Consider the following 9,543-nt stretch of genomic DNA (forward strand, 5'->3'; position numbering starts at 1 on the left):
ACTCGATGTGAACATGACATTGGACGACTCTGGTCTATTTAAACACTAATTACTAAGGCTTATTTGGCCACACGAATACAGTTCTGTTTTTCATTCTCGTTCGCTGGCTACCTGCAGTGAGTTCCACAGACACTCGAATAAAGGCAGCTAGTTCTGAGTGGGTTATAGGCTAGGATGCCGCTCTAGCGCATACGTTTTAGCCTATACCTCGCAATAGTTTTAGGTCACTAAAATTCGAGGAAAACACTCAAGGCAACAAATTCAAGCGCGTTTTAAGTTTAGCTACTACCGCAGAAATCGAATTGAACCGCTGTAATCGACAGAGGAATTTCAAGGATTGAGCCGGTTCAACTTAGAAAGATAATCGATACTCGACCTAAATTTAACACAACTGCTCAATGTAAGTTGGAGAGAGACAGAGAGAGGAAAAAACTCACTTTCCATTCCCACGTACGTGCCTTTGTTTTCCGCCTTGATGCCGTGTTTCTTGAGGCAGTTCACGTCCAATCGTCGCGAAAGTAAACCACAAAAAAAGGAAAATAATAATAATCCTTCAACTTTAAAGAGATGAGATGAGAGTATGAGTGTAGAAAGAACATGAAGCGACGCTTTCCGATCGGTAGTGAAAACGTGTCGATCACTGCGGCACGGTTAAGGTTGTGGACGGTTGGAAACAGGACAGGAAAAGAATATCCAATGTGTCTTCATCATTCCGCTAATTATTATCGTTTTAGTCTTGTTTTTTGGAAGATGGCTGATTAAGTTCAGTGCGCATGTCTTTGTGTGTCTATTCCCGATATGCACTCTGGGAATGAGAGAGAGAGAAAGAGAGAGAGAGAGAGAGAGAGCGAGAGAGAGGAGGGGGTGGCTATTAGCGAGGTGATCAACATTCCCCTCATTTTTTGGTGATGCGCTTTTTCAAGTAGAACGAGTGGCCTCCGATGTCCCAATTATAACAAAGAAATGCGTAGTATGAGAAACCGTTTAAAGCGTATAAGATTCACAACCTGTCCTGCAATAGCAAAAAACCCTTTCAACATACAGAGCATCAGATGAGTATATTTTTAAATGTAGAGACTGCTATGATGGTAATATATAAAAGTAACATTTTATAATATATTTAAAACGATAACGCCCCTTTGGATCAGCATATAGGCTACTGCACACATTATTTATCATTCTAATTGTATAGTCATGCATAATGTGTTATTACATGCTTGTCTTGGAAGTAGTGGGTGGGAGATGAAAGGTTAACGATATTTTGGGGGTATTTACATCTTCAAATGGTACGATAATACCACTGACGTAGTGGTAGAACAGACGTATGCATGTATAGTGCATTCTGTCAGCAGGCCTAGGCCCTCTATTCAAACTAATGACGTTTCTCAACCCCTCAGTTGCTTTCCACCAACAAATATGAAAAACCATTTGCGTCGAGCCTTGCGCAAATTAACTGAAATGTGACTCGTGACGTAGCTTTAAACTTGTTTCAAGAATGTCGGGGAAAAAAAGAGTTCAATTTCTAATAAAGGACAATAGAATGATTATCCGACATTAGTAGGGGGTTGTTGACAATATTTGTCCGTGAAATAAAAGCGCCGGCACAACTAGTGCCTGGAAAATCCACGGTTATTATTTTTGCAGAAAACAGTAGGCCTACATTAATGTTAGCTACACATGCCAGGTCTCATAGGCTTTTTGACACACAGTAGATATTTTCTGTTCCAAGGAAAATACCCATGTTGAATTTTAGTTGACAGATTCAACCTTGACACTGCAATTTGAAAGTAGAAAGCTGAATGTCTCTTTATTGAGAATCGTGGAATCCTGAGATCGCTACTAATTTCTGAAAACAATAACAAAGTGTGTTTTCCCTACTTGAGGCCTGCAACGCGTTGTATTCTTCAGCAGGAAGTGGTGTGAAAGTGACCGTTATTTTATGATAGGTCTGGAAATTTAAAAAGTATTATTATTCATTATTTTCATATTAGTAACGCTATTGATAAATGTCTGCCTTGTTTTAGAAATAAAAGTGCAAATCCCAAACGAAGATAGCACCTGTGATCTTTATATAGGCCTACGTATATTCCAAACACATCTGATTTGCACCATGCTACAACCGAGGTTTTTCTCCTGTGATCGAGATGATGGTATTCGTCCTTTTTCAAAGGTCCTTTAGTCTTCTTAACTGATGACCGTTGCTCAACAAGACCGTGGTGCCAAAGACACCGGACCGTCTCTTTCGGTCATACACGAACCCCAGTGGTTTTGAACCAATAAGATGAGGTAGCAAGGAAGAAGAGCTCAGACGAGCTGGACCCCGACCTCCCTTTTTACTGCACATGAGCTTTCAACAGGCCTTTGAAATGTGGTCATCGTTGTTATATTTAGCTCTCAGGTCGGGATGCTGTTCTGTACGAGTAATACATTTGCAGCCCGTGACGACAGTGGATGGAGAACGCACGGATGAGAACGTTATCCACTCTGAATGTATGGAATGAATACGAATATATTTGCATACCAGCGCATTGTCCAAAGACGGTGGGACGAATGATTTGCGGATGTTTTAGTTCTGAACGCTTATTGATCTGAAATGGTAAGATGGAAATGTTTCCATCACAATACAAATTTACCATTTTTATATTTTTGCTGTTGGTGCTTTATTTTGCCATCGTTTCCACTCGTTTTAACAGTGAAACTTAAAACAGACATTCCCTAATAAATTGAAAGTCCGATAGCTACTTCTTGAGCCGCATTTCCTCATCTTACCCCTACCCTCGCTCTGATGTCGTGCACTTGTTTCTAGGGCCTTCCCGATCCGAAGGCAAACGCGCGCACCGACAAACGTCAGGATACTCGGTCAAAATGTATGGCAATCTGTTGGTGGTTGTTACATGTACAATAACGGTGCCACAAACGTTATCCATGGCCATTTTGTTGTCTTTGGCAATACGTCTGGGAACAAAAATGTTTTTTTTTTTTTTTTTTAAATATTATAAAAACACTTTGACAGTGGATTCCAATAGTAGCCTGTATGTCCTCTTCCCCCGCTCTCGGGTTACATCACTAGAATTGATTTGTATGTCTAATTACAACAATATGAAGTCCAATCACTACATCATCAGCAGATTTAAAACAGGACAAAGTACAGCAGAAGGACAAAATTATTTCTAGAATCTGACTTCATAGAGATTGCGGATTGTATTTGACGTGAGACTATAGCGAAACGCCTAGCGCCCTCTGGGGCTAAAAAGGTGACCGCTGTGGCCATGCTTTTTCCTGAAATGAAGTCTCGTGTGTAAAGAGCAGGGAGACATCATATCCGCAACGAAAACAAAATTAGCTGTGGACACAATGAAATTTCAGTAGTGTGAGATGTGCGGGCAATGATCATCCTAACTCACTGAAACATATCATCATGACGATATATTAATTTTGATCAAGTAATGTAAAAGGATAGTTATGTATTTATAATAAGACGCATACTTTGTTAAGCATATTGTTAAGAATAGAGCATGCCGTTGGAGAACTAAAAACTTTTGATAAGTACGATTGCATTATGAAGCCTAAAGCTTTAAAATATCGAACATTACGTAAACGGTGGCTTACTGCAGCTTTGATTAACAGCACGTGCATGCAGTACCCCAGTTTTGAAATCAAAATAATCTGATTTACGAACATCAATCCAGTCCGAAGGGATAAGACAAATTTGTTTTCCAAGCATTGAAACATATTCCTGAAACAACTGAAAAAGTAATTCAATCAAAAAAACATATAAAACAACACACAATTCTTAACAACCTTCCGTCATCCCTGAAATATCAATATCACGATATAAAAACAAAACATTTAACAAAATGTTATTTATATCACAAAATGGCATATTGTATTGAAAATACTGGAAATAAATCCATATTGACGAGAAGGAAAATATACCTCTGGCATGAAAAGATATTCAGTTTTCTTCTCTCTCCCTCCACCTTTCTTCTCTCGCTCAAGGACCCACTTAAAGCTTGAGTTGAATGGTGTCTGAAATTCTCCAGTTTTGCACCTCGCTAGTACAAACGGAGCGTCGAGATACCGTTATTGATAACGGGAAATACACATACCTGCCGTGGATTTACTTTACTTCACTTTAACATTCTGCAATCACGTTGCGATTCCCTATAATTCGCACAGACAGGTGTATAGAGAGGAAATGCTTGATATTCTCACAATAGTATATTACGAATATGTTTTTTTTATATATATGACAGCTGAACTGAATATACAATTAATGTTTATATATTTTATTTAATTTAATGTCATATTACATTCCATGAAATTTGATATATAAAAAGCATGGCAATCCTTGAACAATATAATAAAAAAATCACTTTCGACGTAAAATCGAGGTGTATAAATGGTTGTTTGTAGAACACTAAAGCGTACTCGTTACACTGGGGCATTCCAATCGATTAGATAAACGAAAATCTATAATCAACATGACACCAGTGTCAGGACTACCTTGCTGTTTTTTAGGTGCTCGCTGACGAAAGGAGACTGTGGAACTGAAGCATTGTGCAAATAAGACCATGTTTTCAATCAAATTACAATAAAAATATTTTCACGTGGAGTGAGTGTGAATAGTTTGAAGAAAGCAAATGTATTAGCACTTTGGATGGTGGGGACAGAGAAATAAAATCTACAGTATTGTCAAGTGCAGGCTACAAAAAATAAAACAACTGTTGTTGCAGTTATTGGGGCATCTTTCTTCGTATATATATATTTATTAATCGATCACATCCGGAAAAGTATACCTAGCTGCACATATAAAAATATTCAGGATTACCCTCTCTCTCTACTCGTTGTACCCCATCTCACCCCAGCGCAGGGGGTTGCGCAGGGGGGTGCGTGTCAGTGTTGACCCCCCTGTTTGATTGGCTAAAAGGCAGGCGGATTTGTTCTGTTTCATGAACGAATAAATTTTACAGGGTCGGTGTGACCGAAGAGAAACAGCATGCAAATGCGAGTTAAATAAAATACTTTGATTTGTGCAAACGCCCTTCTCCAAAGTTCCCATGGCCTGACAGTTGCACCAAAACGACCCTTCCTTGTAAAATTCAAAGAAAATAATTTTTACTATATTTTATTCTTGTGATATTTGCTGATTTAAATTTAGAAACACTGAGCATGTTTTATGGGCATTACTGAAAAGTGATTTCCAACAGTTCAAGAGAGAGGTGTACAGGAAAAGAGACAGAAAAGAGACTGAGAAAGAGAGAGAGAGAAGGTTCCTGAACCGTGAACACTTGTCACTATTATACCATTAAAACACTGATATAGAGCCATTCATAGTATCCTACTGATTTTGTGTGTTGCTGGTTTGTGCATTCTTATTTTGTTGTTATTTATAGAAATTGTATTATAACATAAATAGTATAACTATGTGATTTCACAATGTTAATAAAATACTCCCATTGGCAAAACACATGCCCAAAATTCACACATACCTGAAAAAGATTCTGTGCTCCAGGGTAGCACACGAGGGGTGCACACGAGGGGCTGAAAGTGTTAAATCTTTTCACATACCTTTCTCTTGTGAGGATCAAGTTTGTATACAGTAGGCAGATAAATATAGAAGTTTCAGTCAATTAAGCTTTTGTCCATGCATATTATAATGCAATGAATTACAGATCAGATATAGATTTAAAAAGACACCATCAATTTGTATAAAAAGTCTCAGAAATAAATGCTCCTGGAAGCTTGCAGTACAGTCGTGCATTAGTCTGAGAATTCATCAGATGCAGCAGGACTGTGTAAATAACCACATTAACAGGCCTATCTGTATATAAGCACACACAAACATACATGTGCATGCAAACACATACACTTACACACAGTCGTGCACATGCACACACACACACACACACACACACACACACACACACACACACACACACGTGCAAGCAAACATGCATACACACACACACACACACAGTGTAAGCAGTACCTGCATACAGCCACCAATGTAAAGACATCTGCTGGTGTCTGTCCTTCACATGTGTGCAATTAAAGCACGTAAGAAGCATAGATACAGCAGGGCAATTTCACCAGGCTGTAATAGGCAGACCCATATTTTTACCCTCCCGCTCCATCAGTCCAGGCTGTCACCTGTCAGCTGGATCAAAGCCCAGGTGTTTCCGGCTGATGAGAAACGCAGAATCCATCCACACGCTCACCTTTCCGTGGTCATTTTTAATCTGACAGCCGCCCGCTCCATCTCAGTGTGGCATCTTCTGCAGCGTTTGTCACGGCACTGCAGTGGAAGAAGCGGCGGGAAAATAAATGCGTCTGTTCTGAAAAAGGTGCGTCAGGGCCCACATTCAATCCAGCAGCGCACTGCGTCCTTTGCTCTGAAAACAGAATTCAACACAGTGTTACTGTTCAAAGAAATCAAGAAAAATGATATTAGAATAATGTGGAAAAGGTAGCACCTCCAAAAAAGCATTACTTATAGATTAAAGTGAAGCCCTTTGCAGTTTGATTGTATAGAGTTCTTATTGTTAAGCTTAGATCCAGTCAAACCACTGTGAGAATCATCCTTAATATCTGTGCATTGCATTAATTTTCACAGTTTTCAGAACCTTAAAAATTCTCCAGTTCAAACTATTCACTTTGACATTTGCTCTTAAGAGTGTAGTGTATCTTTGGTTGCCATAATAGGACCAAGATCAATAAATCCTCTTTTTAACTTCAGTGTTATGTACTCCCCCCTGCCACCCCTACCCCCAAAAGCAAACACACACACACACACACACACTCGCACACACACACACAAACACACACACACACACACAAACACACAGACACACACACACACACTCTCTGCACCTTTCTTTCCTGCTTCGGTGACGGCTCAAAGAGGAGCCCCTCCTACAAGACTTAAGTCAAATAATCACCGTCCATTTTCCCCCGGCCCGGCTGGCAGCGGGCCTCATTTTAACCTTAATGAAATCTTTCTACTGTAGCGGGAGAGCGCAGGATGACAGAGTTCCCGCTGGCGGGCCAACCAAGACAAACAGAATATCCGCCCTCAGCCTGCAACAGCGAGGGGCTGCCGGCCAGCTGGCCCTCATCCACATAAACTGAAAACACACCAAAAAACCCTGACCTCAGAGGCTATGAGCGAGGGAGGCAGAGAACACCATCTTTAAAGCAATAATCATCCTGAACCTGCATTTGGTGGCGTCAATTAGGATGCCGTTTTAAATGGGTCGCCCAGTAGCTGCTGATTCCTTTCTTGGGCACATCTCATACTGTGGCGTTACCTTTTGCGCAATTCACCTGACAGCACTTTAGTTGTCATGTTAAGAACAACTTGTTTCAGCTTGAGGCTAAACTGATCTCCTTGTTATAATCAAAATTATTTAATATAATCCAGTTAATGTTGTTTTTAAAATGACCTGATGTGAAGTGTGCTCACAAATATTGTAACCGTTAGTGGCACTTTATTGTTAGACACAATAAAATGAAAAGGAATGATGTTTGCCAGACTTAAAAAACAAACAATAAAATGAGGTTCAGAACAATTATCAGGTTAAAAGGTATTGCCTTGGCTATGTCTGATAGGAAATCGCTGCTAGATGAAAAGAAAATGGCCGAAGCATCTTGTCACAGCAAATTCCCTGCCACAGTAGGTTTAGAACATGGTACTGTGTCATGTCAGTATGTATGTGGTCTCTATACTGCTATCCCTTCATCCCCTGGGCTTCCAACTCTGAGATAGCTTCAGTAATGTTTAATTACCATTGTGAAACATGTATATACATCCATTAAACTTGATTGATTTATTTATTGATTGATTAGTTAATTTGTTCCTGATTTGTTGTTAAGTGTTGTTTGAGTTTAGTGACCATGGCCATTTGTATTACTGCATGTAAATAATACTCTTGTATGGATTAGCAATGACAAAAAACATCAAAACTCTCCTGCACATAATGTAGATAAAAAATGAGGATGAAAGGGGGATTTATTGACCTTGGCGCTGTAATGGCAACCAGAAATACAGTTCACTCTAAGAGCAAACCTGCTTTATCGTTGTGGTAGACTGGCCGATGAGGCTAACTTGAAATGCAATTCCTGGGGCTCAGATCTGCAGCTCCCCTCCCCGCTGTTCTGTACAAGATGAAATGGTTCGGAGGGGGGAGGGGAGAGGGGGGAATGACGGGTCATGTAAAATGCATAAACTGTATTTTGAGATGATTGAATTCGTGAACCCGCTGGCTCCTCTCCGGCCGCTACGCACCTATTGTCGCAGAGAATGTTTATGGTCAGAGAGTAGACCACACGGCTGGAAATGATAAATGCATACGTCCATATTAAACATTTCATGTAATCTTGAACTCTCCTTGTTTTACTGAAACTACATTACAATATTAACTGGCAGGGTTTGTATTGTATATTACAAAATAAATCAAACAAAGCCTTAGCACAACTGAGGTGTACTCCAGAGGAGATTACAACAGAGAATCTTCATAGCAGATGTCATACGAATATGGTTAGACACTTTAGTGAATGTCCCGGACATTGTTGCATTTAAGGTTGTACAGTTGAAGATTAATATTGTACAGTAGTAGTTTAAGGTTGTACGCCCCTTGATAGCACTTAATCCCTTCTCCACCTTTCTACAATGACACTACATTTCAAGGATGGCACTAATGTTTTAGTATCTGAACAGATAATTGCCCAACCCTATTGAATGCACTTTTGTAATTTGCTCTGGATAAGATCTTCTGCTAAACCAAATGTAATCATTGTAAACATTGATTATTTGCTTGTTCAGAGATGGAGCTACAATGCCACCTTATACAAATGGTCAGACACTAAAAACCTGATTTTAAAGCAGAACTATAGGTGAAGGGAAATGAACTATTAACATTTTTGCTAAAGGCGGGTGACTTGAGATAATGGAATATGCTGAAGACTGCCGAGAGAGTCTGCCTCTGTGGTAGGCATATAACAGAGGTTAGGATGGGTTATCAACAGGGCCAGAATTCTATGCAGTAAAAATGAGTGCAGTTATGACGAGTTAGTTGTACCCCAGTGAAAAAAAAATGTCAAGAATACATTGTTGAAGTTGAGGTTTTAACAATGAACAAGTAAGAGTGTGCTATCATCTGAACCGTGCAATATGACAAATTAGGCTACCCAGATGACGTGGGGCTCGGACCAGTGTCGTCTTCGAACGACGCAGTGCGAACTGTTCGTTTTATGTGACACAATGGTCAGGGCTGGAGGCCGTCAATCGGAGCGAGGGCGGGTGGCGGTCAATAACAGGAAATAGAAAGTAGCATGAAACCGCAAGACTTCAAAGCTGTTAGTGGGCGATAAAAGCGGGCGAGGTCAATATTTGTCAATAACACAACAGAGGGGTAATGGGAGGATGCGAATGTGCGCATTGCTGCCGCGTGTTAATACTCTGTCAGTTAATACTCTAACAGAGGATCTGCAAAGCTACAAAACACATACACTGCAAGCAGTGCCCGCCTGAAGCAAAATCAA

At 40.0% G+C, this 9,543-nt stretch overlaps 1 protein-coding gene across 1 annotated transcript in view; it reads right to left on the reverse strand.

The window, feature by feature from the left end:
- The window catches only part of LOC118771585 (zinc finger homeobox protein 4-like), a 61,439-nt gene extending 55,182 nt beyond the window's left edge, over positions 1–6,257 (reverse strand). Inside the window, exon 1 of the mRNA XM_036519592.1 lies at positions 6,222–6,257. The gene's annotated coding sequence lies outside the window, so the exon portion shown is untranslated. The remainder of the gene's footprint in view (positions 1–6,221) is intronic.
- Positions 6,258–9,543: the final 3,286 nt, after the last annotated feature.

This window comes from Megalops cyprinoides, chromosome 24 (genome assembly GCF_013368585.1).
Source record: "Megalops cyprinoides isolate fMegCyp1 chromosome 24, fMegCyp1.pri, whole genome shotgun sequence".
Lineage (NCBI taxonomy): Eukaryota > Metazoa > Chordata > Actinopteri > Elopiformes > Megalopidae > Megalops > Megalops cyprinoides.